The 18,444-nt window shown below is 38.8% G+C and overlaps 1 protein-coding gene across 2 annotated transcripts in view; it reads right to left on the minus strand.

Annotated features, from left to right (window-relative positions):
• The window catches only part of LOC127648894 (BMP/retinoic acid-inducible neural-specific protein 3-like), a 144,364-nt gene that overhangs the window by 12,925 nt on the left and 112,995 nt on the right, over positions 1-18,444 (minus strand). The gene's annotated exons all lie outside the window — the stretch shown is intronic.

Here is an 18,444-nt window from a genome sequence, read left to right on the forward strand (position 1 = left end):
TCTGATGACTGGTTGGAACAGAAATGAATGGATCTTTCCGAGGGTACTGCAGGTGAATATTTAAACACAATACCATGGCAAGACCATATTTATAAATAAGAGATGGGGAAATTTTGACTGAGAAATATTTTAAAATGGCATATTTACTTATAACATTTTCACACTTTTTGGTGGCTGAATTTAATAGTTGTTAAACATCACTATCCCACTGTCAATATTAAAATGTAACATGTGTGCCATCATAATTGTTAGAGGCCAAGCACCGAAGGTAAAAAATAAATTGCACGTACCCATAGCAAATTTGGAACCTCTAGGTCAAACTCCATAGCACCACATCAGTTTTTTTGGCCGTACCTTTTAACCCGTTTGTCCTTGAAACACCATTCTTTTTTGTTTCTTTTTTATTTGTGTGTTATTACTCTCCTCTTGATAATTCAAATGGATACCTTCCATTAAAACTTTTTGAATTATGATGTTTACAGTTTAAAAGTCACACCCTATAAACTTTGTCTGATTTTTCCAAACAATGTCTTGAAATATACTCCAGACCAAGCCGCACAGAAATTATAATACATAATTTGAAAGTTTCGCAAATTGAACCAGGTCAATGATTTGAGGCTGTATCTCAGCAATGCTTTGGCCCATTAAAATGAAACTTGGTGTGCTTCATGAGGGTACATGCGAAATTTGGTGACAGCACCACCTATGGGTCAAGAAATGTGAAAAAATGCTGTTTTTGCCCATTTGAACTCTATGTCCTAAAATCATGAGCATGGTGTCTATGGATTCATTGGGTCATGAGGATTCCAATGATACCAAATTGTCCCATATAAGCCATACTGTCACTCCGCCATATTTAATTTTATTCAAAAGTTATATATCTTTTGAAAGCATTGTCTGATTTAAAATAAAATTGGTATGCATCATCAACATCATTTCCTGAAGATAATTTAGCAGTTTGGAGACAGCACCTCCTATAATTAAAAAGATAACCCACACTTGTGTGCTGACTCTTAACTCAACTTGTCTCTTTGAACATGTCAGCTGAGTGACACAGTATGTTAATGCACTGGACTGAAGTTCAAATGGTCCTGGGTTCGATTTCCCACCTAAACAATTAATTTGGATAGATTTGTATTGTACTGGAGTTTATTTGTAATTTGCTAACTGAATGGTTTTAGGGCTTATCCTTGATAATTTCTGCTTGCAGACATATGTTTTGTTCTTTTTATTATTATTGTTCTTCTGATATACATGTTTAGTTAAAAACATATAGATGTATGTTTTGAATGCATTGTTAAATTTAATAGAAAATTGTTACGTAATATTGACATATACCTGATACCTGAACCGTTGTACCGTTGCAAATGTACTTAAACCACACACAAATGCCTTTGAATACTAATGAGATCACTCTACACATTCTTAACAAAATTACCAAACACATTTAATTGCAAAATGTCATACAAGCTAGAACAGCGAAATATTACGGGCATTATAAAATCAGAGTTATATGTATACAGTAGAAACACGTTTGAATTCCAAGGCCACTTAAAAAGACATTAGCATTTCTCCAAAACAGAGAAATTAAGACATTTTTGCAAAGCAGAAGACACGAGCCAACCCATGGTTTTCATCCTTTTGAAGCCATAGAGAGGAGAGACTCCACTGGTGTCCCAGGCCAATACAATGTCCAATGTGCACCCCTGATGTCCCAGGCCATTACACTTGGCAATGATCCTTTGAACACTGAGCACAGAGGCTTCCACTGATAAGACTAAATCAGAGGAATAACATTAGCATTGGCTCAGAATGTCACTAAAGCGCAGTTTAACTGCTGTTCTGCTCGTACAAAGTCCCTGTTCCCAAGACATATTTTTTCTTCTTCTCTTACTCATTTACATAATGTTTTCAATTAGAGAATCTCTGTTTGACTCTTACAGAAAAAGAAAGGCTGCAGTGACCATTGTACAACATAATTTTATTACAATTATCAGAGTGGTCTATCAGCACGTAAGTATTTTGTTAGCTAATGTGATGTTGGCTATTTAAAACTTGAAGGGTGAACTTTATAAGTAAGTAGCAAGATACAGTGTCTTCTATAATAACTTTTATCATGAAAGCAATTCCCCTGAACATACACATTGGTAACACATTAAAATAAGTGTTACTAAAATACACATTTTAGTAACACTGAATAATATTGTATTTGTTAATTGTTTATGATTTAACTACATCCCAAATGTTGCTTTCAGATAAGTTGTTGCTTTCAGAGGCTTTATATGGAGTTAGAATAAAAACAAGGTGCATTTCAAACTGTTCTGAGACCAGTACAGACAGACAGCACACTGGAGGTTAAGTCATTCACATAATAAGGTACAAGGGAGCATCATATAGCTCTCTATACAAAGTGCATTCACTACTAAAATACAACCAAAACTTCAGTTTCAGGCTGCAGATAACGTTTGGACCACTCAACATGTTTGGCAGATATGGAACAATGGTAATCAGTACATAGATTCAGAATTTATTATATTTAATTTGATTTAAACATGATTGGCAGTGATTGGATGATGCTGGCCATTACTTGGAATCAGAAATAATAATGCTACTGTCTGATGTTATGTCAATATGCCGCCCCCTGCAGGGCTGCGAGCCAATTCCACCAGGAGTGTGGCGGCTTCCTGGGCTCTGACCAGTGGCACCTCTTTAACAGACATTTGCTGAGCAGCGGGCTGGGCAACACCCAACACCTTTGTGAGATTCTACAATCTCCGGTTTCGTCCCGTGCCTTTCACCTCCCTTGAGCTGAAGATGTGTGTTCTTAATTCCCAGTAGCATTCACAAATGTGGTGATGTCAGCTCAGTACTTGTGCTAACTAAGCCCCGTACTGGGACAGGTGCTTAGCATGCACTGGTTCCCCGTAGGTAACCCCTTGCAACGTATATTTCGCAGAGAACGTTTCCCTATTGGCAAACTGCATCTTCCTTGGCCAGAGACCCCTCTACCCCAGTCACCATGCTAGTAGAGCTTCCTCCCACATTTGGTAGGACCTACCATGGGACTTCTCCACATGACATACTTCCGACTAGACTCAGCAAGACCATGTGAGGTATCTCCACTTGAAATACCCCCGCCCCTATATCTGGGTGGGGTGTGGTCTCCACAGTGTCATGCAAATGTCATGCAAATACCAAATGTCATGCAGATAACACTCACCAATTCCCATTGGCTTTTTATCAAAGATCAGAGGTGTCTCGGGCTCTCAAGTGCGACCCCTAGTGTCACTACATCGACACAATGTCTCATTCCCTCCATCAGGGAACGGAGGTTACGGAAGTAACAGGACGTTTTATGCTTCCGTATTTGCTTTATGCATTATTTTTTATTTAGTATTTCAAGGCTAAAATATCGACTAAGGCTTTGGGTTTCTACAAGTAATTTGTGGAAATGGAGATGAAAACCAAAAAAATACTAATACCAGTAAGTATAGGTGATACTGCAGCAGCACTTCTACTAAAAACAAATCACATAGTTAATCAGTTTGGTCATTTTGGTTGAGTTTTCCTCAAATAACACAGATGCCTCTCTTCGTCTTGTGTATTTAGCCCAGTGTGTCCAATTTGTATCTTTTAAAAGATGTTTGTGTCTTTTTCAATGCCTTAACAGGCTACAAAGTCTTGTATTCCTTGTCCTTGGATGATTGAACTCATATAATTTTACAATTATTGTGTCCAAATGATTCTTATTTTTGAGCTGATGCTTCATCCATCCATGATTATATTGGTATGTGATGACCAAAAAAAAGAAAAAAAGAACCAATTCATATGTATGTCTAAATTCTAAAAAAAATTACATTGGATAAGATAAGGGTTGTGGTATGGTAATGTACCCCAATAAAACCATAGCAATTTGTTCCATATCCAATCATAACAAGCCAGAAAGCAATGACCTGCCAGCCCTTCCTCAGAGACTATCATAAAATGTAACCACATGCAGCACTGCTTTTATGAGATTGTATCAGTCTTTCTCTCTTTTCTCACTCTCTCTCTCTTCATTTTGACTTCCATTGTTTACAGTCAAATCTTCTCTTCATCTTATCCCTATCTCTTTATTTCTCCCTTGCCCACATTCTGCTGGAATTGAGATCTCATTATTCACAGCACATTTAGAGAATTTGAGTTGACTGTTCTTCACGCTTTTTGTTCTAGCATTTACGACATTGTTCAAATTAATGGACAATTTAGACCTTCCTAAAAATGTCAGATAGAAGGATGAGGATATTTTTCACAAAACACATTCTCAGTTGTACATTAGCGCTTCAAATTTCTATAAATAAGGAGAGATGGGACTAACTGCCATCTATGCATGTTCCATTAGTTACACAACAAGGACTTAACCGCATTCAGTCTCCATAAGTGAAAAGAAAAGTGCAGTCTCCAGAGAAACTTCACCTTTTGCGCTCAACACCTTTGAGTCTTCTTTTGTACTTTTAAAGACAAACATATCACTGATTCCTTACAAATATAGCACAGGCCATGGCTTGCAATTCTCAAATGTGTTTGTACAGAATTAGATCTTTCTAATGAGCAAGTGTACATGGTCGGTTTAACATCACCAGGAAACAACAACAGTCACTTCTGGGGATCATTGTAGAGGGAGGGGTAACACTTTGACATTTACCTTACTTGCAAAAATAGTTCTGCTATTTCTTATATTGCATCCTGTGTTGTATCTCCACATGGTCTGAACGTTGAAAGTACAAAGAAAACCTGGAGAAAATCTGTCCCTTCTGTCTGTCTTGTAATATGTTGGTGTGTGTGTCTGTGTTTCCCTCTCTCCCTCTTGTGTTTTCCAGGTGCCACAGAGAGCACATCAGCTCTGTTGCCAGGATGACTGATTGTTTCTCCACCAAGCTTGCCACCAGCCGCACCTGCCTCCAATTACCAGCTCCTATATATTCTCTCCTTTGTCGTTCTGTCTTTGTTGGATTGCTTTGCTGGGTTGCAACTCTGCCTGCATGTTCTGGTCTGTTCCCTTTTTCCTGTCTCCAGTTTCAGTATATATAGTTTCTGTTTTATTTCTGGTTGTTTATTCTTCTCCCTCGTGAGAGATTTGATTTGTATTTTGTACTTTATTTGTTTATTTAAATAAAAAGCCCAATTCTGCCTTCCTGCATTTGTGTTCTGCCTTACTAACCGTAACAGGAAAATCCAACCAATTATGGACCCAGCAGAGGTACAATGAGCATCTTCATTTTTTCCTCTCCCCTCACTGACTTATCAATCTGTCGGAGCATGATTCAGCTCATTTACCTTCGCAATGTACGTCAGAGGGGAACTGACTTGAGCGACTTCGCATGTGGGTTTTTGATTGTAGTGGATGAGCTGGATTATGATGAGACAGATATTAAATAGATTTTTAACATCTGCCTCGATCAACCTCCCAGTCAGGGGGAGATTGAGGAACTGGGGCATTTGGGCTTTTGGGAATCTGTTGACCATCTTTACAAGTGCAGGGAGTCTGCACTCCCATCCCAGGAGAGATTTCCACAAGCAGACCATACCATCGTCCCACCCTCAGCAAGCCCAATCCCCAGTCCTCCTATTACCCATAAACGGAGGAGGAGGTAGAATGGGTCAGCTGCTGCCCCTTTGCTCAAGGCCGCTGCTGACCACCAGGAGGCGGAGGAGACCGCTGCTTACCGCAAGGAGGAGGTGGCCGTTCCTGCTACAGTGATTCAGACTGCCCAGAGGAGAAGGAAGTGAGATAAGGCGCCCGTAACCCAGTCGCTGCCAGTGTTCCCTGACATGGAGGCTGTTCCCCAGTCGCTGCCAGCATTCCCGGCCACGGAGGCCATTCCCCATTCGCTGCTAGCGCTCCCGGCCAAGGAGGCTGTTCCCCAGATGTTGCCAGCATTCCTGGCCATGGAGGCCAGTTCCCAGTCACTACCAGCATTCCCACCCATGGAGGCATTTCCCTGTCACTGCCAGAGCTTACGGCCACGGAGACCTTTTCCCAGATGTTTCCAGTGCTCCAGTCTGTCTGTCCAGTTTCCTGAGGCTGTCGATGAGCCTGTCCTGTTCTCTAAACTGCCTCTTAGACATCAGAAAAATTTATTTATTTTTGAGGCTTAAAGCATTTGCTGCAGTGATCAGTCTTTTGTATGCACTAGACAGTTGTCTAACTGAGCCAAGCGTATATGCAGGTACGGCCTGATATTTTGTTTTTGTAATTATAGGCAAAACATCAGTGAGATGCAAAACTATTCACAAGCAAAAGCACAATGAAACTGAAACTGAAACTTCCAAATTCAGTCTGAAAGCAGAAGCAGGTAATGTTGTTGAAATTACCCATTAAAACACAGCCTCATACTTTTCATCAGATGCAAATAAGACTTGCAAATTCATTTTAGCTGCAATAAACTGCTCTGCACCTAAATTGCAGGAAACATAATTATCACACCTCAACTCCACAGAAGTTGCATTTAATGCTAAGTAAGATCCATGAGGCTCTGCGTAGTAGACAGCATCTTCTTTTTAAATTTTTGATTGAATTACATTCCCTTCCCATTGCAAGGCTCTCTGGAATACTCAATCTGATTAGTAAATCACAGCATTCTGCAGTCAAATATATTTGTATTGTGACTGCATAATTAAACTGTGTATTTGACCATTGTCACTGACAACCAATCCATGCACTTTATCTTGTAGTACACTGCCTTCTCCAACTTCTCGCAAAATCCAATAAGTTCGACCCTTTTTTATATTTATTTGGTCATTTGCCATATAATGAGCAAAATAATGCTAATTTACTGTCAATTTTGTAAAACAAACCCATTCAGGATGATACAAGGCCTCTCTGTTTCATATCAAGGTTCTGATCACCTTGTCAGGGTTTAATTAGCCATAATGACCAGATGATTGTATATTATCCTTAATTAGGAAAGAAAAGATAAACTAGATCAAGGATATTGAAAAGGGAATCCTCTACCCCTCACCTTGTTGTGGTAGTTTTTCTCTTTTTCAATGAGAAAGCAGGGCACCTGTATAATATATTCAAATTAACACTTTTTCCTGTTATCTTCTTTGGACACCCTGCAGAACATACCGTGTGCCACTGGCCTCTATGCATCTTTTAAATCTTTAAGTAGATTTTAATGCTGGTGGAATTTGGTGGCTCCAAGAGGACAGGGCATAATTTGTAGATTGATCTAAGGACAGGTAGCAACATGGTGCTGAATTATGGCTGTTCTGGAGAAGCTAAGTTAGTGACAGGGCTCTGATTAGACATTTCTCACAGTGTTTTAAAATGAAAGATACTCTGTTAATCAGTCCAAAAGGCCACAGAGATCAAATTTTTTCCCTGCACATTAACACAAAATTGAGTTTTCCATGTAATCATGGAGAAAGACATTTGAGACGTGATCAAGACACAATTTCAAGTCTGTGAAATGGAGGTAGTGAAATTGGAAATGAGACAATGACAGATTTTCATGGGCTTGTGACATTTCCCAGATGTTGCCAGCGTTCCCAAACACAGAGGCCATTTCCCTGTTGCTGCCAGAGCTTACGGCCACGGACGCCATTTCCCAGCTGTTGCCAGTGCTCCCGGCCATGGAGGCTGTTCCCTAGTCACTGCCAACTCCCTCGGCCACAGAGGCCATTCCTATGCCACTATCAGCGTTCTTGGCCACAGAGGCCGTTTCCCAGTTGCTACCTGTGCTCCCGATCATGGCAATCGCACTTTTTTTTTAACACAACAGCAGAAAGGTAGAGATGTGAGGCTTATCATTTTATAAAAGGACTTACATTAATTCCTCTGTTAAAAATGTTGTATTATTTAAGCTACCAATTTTTTAAGTTGTCATATTAAGTTTTCATTTTTGTGGGATTACAGGGTTTACAGCGTTACGGCATCATACTGGATATAACTATCACACTAAAATCATATTAACACACATATTGTTTACTTCTTGTGGCAATATTTTTAAAATAGTATTTTAACAGTTTATATTTAAATAAATGCCACATTCACATGCCTTACTGTAACTCAAATATTTTTTTTCTTCTTCTTCTTGTTTTTTTTTTTTTTTTTAAAGAGGGACGAAGTCGAAATAAATGTTTGTGTTAGTTAATATTATGCCACAAACACTTTCGATTGAGCTTAAATTGTATTGAACCTATATTTAGAAAAATATTTAGGAGTGATTTTAGATTCGCAGCTAAATTTGAAAAGTTATATTAAAAACATTTCAAGAAAAATTAAGGACAGTATGAACTGTTTCAGAATGATCAGGAGCAGTCTAATGTTTGAATGTGCTCATGTCTTTCTGAACACTATGATCCTGTCCCACCTGTCGTACTGCACCACTGTTTGGTCTCAGACCAGCCAAACTACCCTAAAGCCTATTGTGAGGCTTTATAACCGTGCTCTAAAATTTTTAGATAAAAAGCCCATTCGATTCCACCACTGTTATATTTTAAGTAAACATAAAATCTTAAATTTTCTTGAAGGTTGTTTTTTAAATGTTTGCCTGGACTTGCACCTGAGCCAATTTGTAAATATGTGAACAGGCTGGAATCCTCCAGATCAACAAGAGCTGCTACATGTGGAGACTGTAAAGTTCCATTTTGTTTTTTCTGTGAAAGGAGCCAATCTGTGGAACTGGCTTCCTACATATATAAAGACTTTAACTAAACTGTCCACCTTCAAAAAACTAACAAAAAAGCCTGGATCATACAGCAGCAGCAGTGTGATCATGCCATATGAAATGTATAGTTGTGTGTATGTGAGGTGTGCATCTGTGTGAGTTCGAGTGCATGTGTTCATTTACTATACTAACTTTTATTGGTGCTAACTGGTTTCTGGACATTTTATTGTATTCACTAGAAATTTTTATTCCTTTATCATCTTAACTGTTAAAAGCACTTCTAGGGACAGGTGTTGTGAATTAGCCACGGCTATAAACACTGTGATACAGGCATCGGATTGTTCTTTATGTAATAATCTATGTTTTCTTTTTGTATCTGTCCCTATTCAAATAAACAATAAATAAAATAAACCTGGACTATTATTTTAATGGCTGGTTTACATTGTGACATCTTACCCCATATAGTGTGACCCCACAAAACGTCAACATGTTTTAAAATAACTGTATCTTTTTTCCTGGGCAATGACAGTGAAAATGTGTATAGAATTTTTGTAGCTAAGACTTTAATGTATGTGTGTATACATAAAATTACTTTCAAAAATAAACAGATACAAAAAAATATTAATGCAAGTAACAAGTGTGACACAAGCCCCGGTCTTCCGTATTTGTTTTGTATATAGATAGAATATGTTACTAAGTACATAAATGCTTGCTATTTTGAATGTGTTCAGTATAAAAAGTTTATAAAAAGAAAATGCTTTCAAGCGAAATACAAATATATGAGAAAAACAACATATTTCTTTAAATGATAAACAAGAAATGCAAGGTAAGGAATACTATTATAATGTATAGACATGAACCTGTTGAAGCAGTCTGTTTATTTTGAATAAGAATGAAACAACCTAGAAGCTCATCTCTGATAAAATACTGTTTACAACTCTCCTGCTGTCATCAGAGCTGCAAAGCAGTCACTGAAATATAGTCTTCACTCTCGTCGCAGTTTGTGAAACCCAGAGGCATAAATGCAGAGCCTTTAGCCTTTTTGTCCTGGTGGTGTGCTCTGCGATTGCTGCTCATTGTACTCTGGTGGGTGCTTTCAACAAGGCCAAGCTGTGATGTTGAGGTCTCAGCCTCAGAAATCTCATAAAGTAGATCAGTTCTAACTAAATCAATAATTTTTGCCTATCAAAGTATAGAGAGGAGCATAAAACACTTGAAATGCTCACCTGTAAGTTGTAAAATATTGGCTGACGGCATTGCAGTGCCAAATCGTAAATTGAAAATTATTACTTCCAAAGTTGCAAAGCACATTCACACACACACAAAAGAAAGAAAAACGTGTTTACAGTGAGTTCTATTGCAGGCCACTCATTCCATTAAACATAGAAGCAGGATATTTTATGGTATGTATAAAAAGATTTATGTGCCATGCTATGAAAAGCAACATATTTTTAAAAGCACACATAACCATCTTCCACGCAGGGTATTCATTGCTTAAGTAAAATGATGTTTGTTTTAATCATCTCATGCTTCTAAGTTAGCAGAAATTATAGTAATGCTTGTATTAATTTATAAGCCATTACTTCACAGCACATCAGGCCACCACGTTATTATGAGTTTGATGTGCACTGGGGCCTGGTCAGAGCTTAAATGGGGCAGCAGAATGAATATATCCACAGCTATGCTTCAGAACTGAATGGACTGTGCCATCATACAAGCCACTGCTAGCATCATTAAAGAGAGGGAAATTGCAATATGCGACTTTCTCTATAGGAAAAAGTGAAAAAATATTAATGGTTGTGAGTTTAGAAACTAAAGTTAAGTGACAAGTTCTTTCAGACTTTGGAGCAATAGTTTGTTAATAGTTTTTAGAAGTAAATTATTGCACAGTGGGGCTCTGACTTTCTTTACTGTTTGTGTTTTTGCTGACGCATTAACAAATAAAAATAAAGAAACACTACTGATTAGTTCTTCTAATTTAATAAATCAATAAGGTATAAGAGGCTATATTATATTGTGAATATTGTCCTTAGGTATGACACACATTCATATAGTACAATCTCGAGTGCTTCATTGCTTTTATAAAACACATAATAATACAAATATTAATGACACAAATTTTCATTAAATATTATTTAAATAAATGTAATTTCATTAGGAGCCATCCTTCCCTTACAAAATATGTGTTGAAGTGTAAACATTAACAAAACATTATTCCTGAAATCAACTGCATTTTGTCATATTACTGACAAGCACCATCACCCATCAAACATTTTTGTCAAAATTCAGAGGTGTGATCACCTCTGTTGCTTAGTGACACCGATTCTAGCCCCAATGGGTACCAAAATGTATTGGTGTTCACATAAACAACATTTCACACTGCAATTACTATAAAAAGTGAATGGGGCCAATCTGTAAACAATAAAATACTCACTGTTTCAAAAGTATAGCCACAAGATGTAAATAATATGTGTGTTAATGTGATTTTAGTGTGATAAAATACTTACTAACATTTTCTGTATAAAGTTATAGCCAATTTTACAGCTTTGCATGATGGTGTAAAGTCAACAAATCCTAAAACGATTGCAAAAACAAATAAATAATAAAAAAAATGTTAAAAAAATTACAGTTCAAATAATACAAACAATTTAACAAAATTCATTTAAGTACTTTTTTAAAACTATAAGCTTCACATTTCTGCCTTTAAACCCTTCAAAAATTGTCCCCATTCACTTCCATTGTAAGTGCCATACTGTAAGCCAAATTTGTGCTTTTTTTAAAGAAAAGGATGGATGAATCGATTTAAAAAATATATTTTGGTAATCACAATAATGCCACAAATGCTGTTGATTGAGGTTAACTTGAATTGAACCTGCAATATTCCTTTAATAATTACCATCAAGCCACCTTTAATTTGAATGACAAAAAATATTGACAGAAATGTGGCTGCACTCTTCTGTGTGTGTGTGTGTGTGTGTGTGAAGCAGGTCTCACTCAGTATTCCATCATTCACAGAGTTATTAAACTCACCTCCCTTCTCAATGCGTCCCTGAATTTCATTATAGAATATTATTCTCAGCTTCAATGCAAGGTCAGTGGCATTAAAAAAAAACAAAAGCATTAGGTGGTGTGCAACTTATATGAAGTAACTGTTTGAAGTTTAATATTCCCCTCACTCATGCAAAGGTATGAATTAAAGTGGGAAGAGAAGATATTTCAAATGACTTATCAACAGAGGAAAAAGATTCCAACCCAGTGCCATATCTCATAGACAACATCACACCAATATACAATTCAATTTTATTATACATTACCAAACATCTAGGGTAGATGTTATTTCTCCTACTTTGAGGATGCCTGGAGATTAAGGCTTTAGCTACTTACAGTACAGTGGCTTTTCGTTTCCTAGCAAAACGATCAGTTCAGTCATATCATTTATTTCTGTTTGACTCATGTCAGACCTATTAATTAAAAATGTGAACCATTATTTTCTAGGAGGCATGGGGCAGGCTCCTATCTGAGTTTTTTTTTATTTTATTTTTTTATGGGAGCGTTTTTTTTCTTGAATAACATAATGTGGGATTAATGTAACTATGCGCAACGTATGATTTCACTAGTTACATTTTTATCTGCGTAACTATAACCTACAATTTGTTTTAACAATATTTTACCCAGCATAAAACATTAGTGAAACTGCAACTCTCACAACATTAGTTCATAGCAAATTTTGCTACATATGGCCCCCTTTAACGTCGATCCAAACATTGCAACTTTATCTCTGAGCTGATCTAAGGTTCCAAAAAAGACCAAGGAGAAGGGACATGAAGTCCAGAAGAAGAAGCTAAAGGTGTTAAAGTGGTTCAAGTTTTAAAATATTTAAACAAGATTAGATTATCAAAGAAGCGAATGAATGACATAGCCTGTTTTCAGGTCATTATATGGTAATCAAAGACACTGTTTCCACCTAGTATTAAGATGCGTTTCTGGTTATCCGATCATGTGTGGTCAGCCCTAAATACATATCTAAACCGTTTTGTGATCGGATCACAAGAGACACATACGAATGTGGTCAAAAACGCATTTGACCAGATCGCATCTGAGGTGTAAACACTTATCCATTCTGTATGCATCCTGGCAGCAGCGAAGCACCACCCCCTCACCTGTCAGTCAACCGTTCTGCTAAAACAAGATTTTAAATTTGACCATTTACGAGCGGTATTAAAAAAAAATACCATCCGATTATTATCCGCACATTTTAAAAAGTGGAAATACACAATCACAAGAGCTTCACAAATCTTCTTTAGTGTGTCTGATATCAACACAGATGACAAGCACAAACACCGGAAGCTCCTTTAATACACGTAATCCACAAAAATTATGGATAATTCTGCTTGACATGTTGAATTTGATCTTAGATTCAATTTCAACCGCACCTGGGAAAAACAGCACACCGCTTATTTCACACATTCTTTGTCTTTTCTGACATTGATGCAATTTATTATCATGCAGTAACACACTGACGTAGTGACTAATGTATGTCATCATGAAAAAGACACGCTCCTCTCCAAATCCGAACACAAGTGGTCACAGGAGACGAATTAAAGTGACTAGGTGTAAACAGCGATGTTTCTCACCTGACCACATGTGATGGGATTACCCGAAGACGCATTGTAATACCAGGTGAAAATGGGGCCTAAGACAAGACAAGGATTTAGCAGTAAAATTAGGGCTCATGCCCCAGTAAAAAGAGTTAACAATGACCCTGTATCTCTAAAGATCTAACAAGTCGCTACATAAGGGAATACTCTCTGCTTTGACTGTATGTTTTTTCTGACGTCTAATCGCTGTCAGGTAGAGAGGACACCTCTTAAAGGTCCCCTGACATTCAATTTTCACTTTCTGAGGTTTTTTAACATTAATATTAGTTCCCCTAGCCTGTATTTGGTCCCCTCGTGTCTAGAAATTTCAGTCGGTGTAAACCGAGTTTTGGCTATCTTTCTCTGCTTGTGAGAAAATGAGATCTCAGACGAGCTCCCTGTATGACGTCATACGGGGGAAAGGTTACCTTCTCTGCTTTGCCCGCCCAGAGAATTCGAGCTAGGAAGTACGAACGCGCGCGATTTTAGTTTATCCTCGAGAGATATCATGGCGTGTGACCGATCGAAGCACAAAAGTTGCTCAATAATTGAATGCACAAATGATCACAGAAGTCTTTTTTTACTTCCTTCATCCAATCCCCAGAAGGATCAATGGATAAATTTCATTTACTCTGGGAATGCACCGACACAACACACCAAATATTTGTATGTCTGCGCCAAACATTTCACAGACGACTGTTTTCACAACATGGGTCAGTTCAGAGCTGGGCATGCTGAACGTCTGAAACTGAAGTCTGGATCAGTACCAACTCTCTTTGGCTCACCTACAAACCTCGGACAAGTAAGTCAACTAATTATATATAATTGTGTTGCTTTACTATTTATGGTTACCTAGCTTGTTACACGTAGAATGTGGCTGTAACATTAGCTATGCAGCTAACAGCCGAGTTACTGTCGCTAATGTAAAGGTAGATAGCATCAGGTATATGTGTGAATACACACACTGTAACGCAAGTGTTGTACACTTCTTTGTTATTTGGATATCCGTTCTCCTGTTGGTGATATGTTTACAAAATTACAGACGTTTCAGATCTCTGCGTACTAGAACATCTAACATTAGGCACAAAAAACAGTTTTTTCCCCATGCTATCTGCACACACTTGGCTAATGAAGCTCATTCTGATTCTGATTCAAACTGAAACGCTTGAACGACTGCGTGTCTAAGTGCCATTGCAATATATCCAATGTAAACATGCATGGTACCGTTGCGCAAGCTGGTCAAGACCACACCCACACTACACCTTGCCCCGCCTTTCTCCTCCTCATTAGCATTTAAAACTACAGACACTGAAACGGCACGTCTGAAGGAAAGCTCATTATGGGTTGGCTTGTAGTGGCTATAATTCTGTACCAAGGCTGAATTTTGTAAAAGAGATTTCAGATACAGTACTAGGGACCACTAAGGCCTATATCAAAGCCTACAAAAAGAAGCATGTCAGGGGACCTTTAAACAATGCTAATTTCCAATGTTAAAATCCAGTGGGATTTATGAGCATTGGTATGTTGAAAAACAAAACTGTGCACATACTAAAATTACATATTTACATATTGTTAGCATGAGTAATTAATCAAATATCATCCACTATTTTTGTACCTTTGCTTGATTTTAGAAGTGCATCTAGGAGTGAAGATGCAAAAGAGTCAAGATGACTTTATGAAATGAACAAGTGTGTGATTAAATGATACTTCCTATACAAAAATAAATGAATAAATAAGTAAATAACTTCTCCTCCAGCAAGTAAACAACATAATCTATTCAGGGTCATTAAATGGTCTTTATATCTTCAAGAAATGTTCTCGTAAAAGAAAGGAAAATATTTAGAGGTTAAGCTGCTTAAAGGCAGTGCTTGCAAGTTGTTTTTATAAAATGTAAAATATTCTTTGTGTCAAAAGTCACAACATATTTCTTAATAATGCAGACCAAAATGTAGGTTTGGTTTTACCTGGGTAGGGATGTTTTAACATCAATAAAACTATACAGAGGCACCATGTTTTTTGTTTTTATTGATGCAAGTATTTCTATAATAAAAAATTAGATATTATATATTTACACAATCATTTGGGGTGGAACTTCCTTTTTGTTGACCATTAGAAGATGGGGGGTGTTCTGATGCTGTTTGATTATTTTTAGAATTCTGCTTGGCGCCACTAGTGGCACAGAAATTACACATTTCACCTTTAACTTCTGTAATGGCATGTTTCTTCAGTCTACAACCAAATATATGCCCAAGATGCACACTGCCTAAATTTTTACTTTCCTTTTTGAAGTTTCATTATAGCATGGTAAATATTTAACGCATGCCATCTCTGACGCATTGAATTGCCTTTCTCTCATTTAACTAGTCAATGATACCAGTAAATGGACTTCTCCAAGTACCACAGAAAGTGATATATGTCTACTTATACTGATCATGCTCATCACAGTGCGGATATAATTTTCAATTAGTCTCATAATTTATTTCTTTTCTTCCTTTGTGAGATCCGAGGAAGCAAATTACCTTGATTTCCCTGCTCTGTGAGAGATATTGTAACACGTGAATATTAATACTGGTCTTTTGTATCGATCCAAGCAAATATATAATTCAACAGGGCAGTACTGATTAGGGGGATATCTCCTGTGATTTGTTCTATGGTGATGTAACAGCACTTACATGTAATACCTCACCAACAGTAACGAGCTTTTGGCAAAGCATAAATCTATCAATCACAGCAGGGGAGATGATAAAACAGGAATGATGATAACTTTCAGGCTCTTTGTAGACTTTAGCAACATACTGTAAATAGTGTTTGCTGGACTGTATTTCTTTCTTTTCCTTCTTTCTTGCTTGCTTTTATATAGTTGTCATGTGTTCATCCCTGTCAACTGTTCCTCACTGGACTACACTTCCCATAATTCCCTGCCCTCATCACTGCCAGCTGTCCTTGATGGTTTTCACCAGTCTTTAATTTACTCATTATCATTGTGTATATAATGCCCTGTTATTTGTTCTGGCTTTTTCAGTTGTTATGTGTTTATTGACCCGTTCCCTTCATAGATGTTTACTCTGTTCCTGTGTTGTCCCATCATGGATGTTAATTTTGTTTCTGTGTTTACCCCGTTATCCTGTACTTGTTTATTTTATTAAAGACTGTTTCACTGCACCTAGATCCAGCTCTCGTGACTTCCTTCCATACGTTACAGAACAACTGACCACAAAGTGGATCTAGTGGCTTACTTAGCGGAACTAAGCCAGGCTGACTTGATGAGTTTTCACACTTCTTCTCCACCGTTGCCATCTACACTGGATTTGATGATGCCACTCTCAAGTCCATATACAAGATTGGACTCACAACATGACAGTGGTGGGAATTGCCTGAGTCTGGAGATTACAAGTGGGAGGAATATGTGAGGATAATACTTGACACACTCACTTCAGAAGATCCTCCTCTCTCAATCCCGGTTCCAGCTGCCGAGTCTTCCACGCCTGAGTCCACTCCATGCCATATTATCGCCATGTCTGAGTCTGCTCCATGCCATGTCACAGCCACATCTGAGTCTGCACCACGCCACGTCACAGCCCGCTAGGATTCTGCACCACGCCACGTCTGAGTCTGCTCCACGCCCTGTCATATTCACGCCACAGTTGACCCCACACCACGTCACAACCACATCTGAGTCTGCTCCAAACTAGGTCACAGCCTTGTCCAAGTCAGAGACTCAGCTTGAGCCTGCCAGGTCTCTGCCTTCTATGGCTTCGTCCCTCGAGCCTGCCACGGCTCTGCCTTCAATGGCTTCGCCCCTCGAGCCTGCCATGGATCCACCTTCTATGGCTTCGCCCCTTGAGCCTGCCATGGCTCTGCCTTCTACTGCTCCGCCCCTTAAGCCTCTGTCTTCTACAGCTCCGCCCCTCGAGCCTCATATGGCTCCGCCTTCAACAGCTCCTCCCTCGAACCTCCCGCAGCTTCACCCTTCTATGACTTTTTCCCTTGAGCCTGCCATGGCTCCGCCTTCTATGGCTTCGTCCCTTGAGCCTGCCACGGCTTCACCCCACTACACTACACTACATTTGCCTACTACAGCTCCGACTTCCACAGCTCCGTCCTCAGAGACTTCCACGGCTCCAGTCTCTAGTGTGTTGCCTCCTCCCAGGCCTCCTGACACTGTTTCAGCCCTGTGGCTGCCAAACAGGCCTTCTGATCCAGTCCCTACCCTGAGGTGGTCTTCTGGGTCTCATGGCCATCCGCCTGATCTGCTCTGGTCTCCTGACCATTCGCCTCATCTGCTCTGGTCTCCTTGGTCTCCTGGCTGTCCGCCTGATTTGCTCTGGTCTCCTGACCATCTGCCTGATCTTCTAGATTTCCTGGTCATCTGCCTGATCTGCTCTGGTCTCCTTGGTCTTTCGGCCTGCCACTCGATCTGCTCTGGTCTCCCCGGTCTCTCGGCCGTTCACCTGATCTGCTCTGGTCTCCCTTGTATCCTGGCCTTCTGCCTGTTCTGTTCTGGTATCTTTGGTCTCCGGCTCCATCTTGGCCCAGCCTCCCTGACCAGCCTTCCTTGGGCTTCAGGAGCCATGCATTATAGTTCATAGTTCTTTGTCTTGTTTTTCTCCTGTCATCTATTCTTCCTGAACTACACGTCCCATTTTTCCCTGCCCTGATCACTGCCAGCTGTCCTTGATTGTTTTTACCTGTCTTTCATTTAATCATTACCATTGTGTATATAATGCCCTGTTGTTTGCTTTGTCTTTGTCAGTTTTTATGGGTTGACCTCCTGTTTATTGACCCATTCCCTTCGTAGATGTTTGCACTGTTCTTTTGTTTAACCCATTATCCTGTACTTTGTTTATTTTAAACCAAAATAAAAGTGGTTTCACTGCACCTAGATACAGATCTCATGACTTCTGTTACAATAGTCTTTGTGAAGAAAATATACACTTTACTTCATTGTGATGCCCCTCACTGACCTCTGCCTGCATCATCTTAGGCATTTAACTATACACAAATTTCACGATACGATGCTATAACATACAAAAAGGGTTGGGGAGTAACAGAATACATGTATAATATGTTAAATACACATTAAATACATATGTGTAGCAGTATGAGTTAAAGTCTAATGAGCTGGCGTACATTTGACCAATGCCCGTGCGAGG

Source organism: Xyrauchen texanus, chromosome 9, assembly GCF_025860055.1.
Source record: "Xyrauchen texanus isolate HMW12.3.18 chromosome 9, RBS_HiC_50CHRs, whole genome shotgun sequence".
Taxonomy (NCBI): domain Eukaryota; kingdom Metazoa; phylum Chordata; class Actinopteri; order Cypriniformes; family Catostomidae; genus Xyrauchen; species Xyrauchen texanus.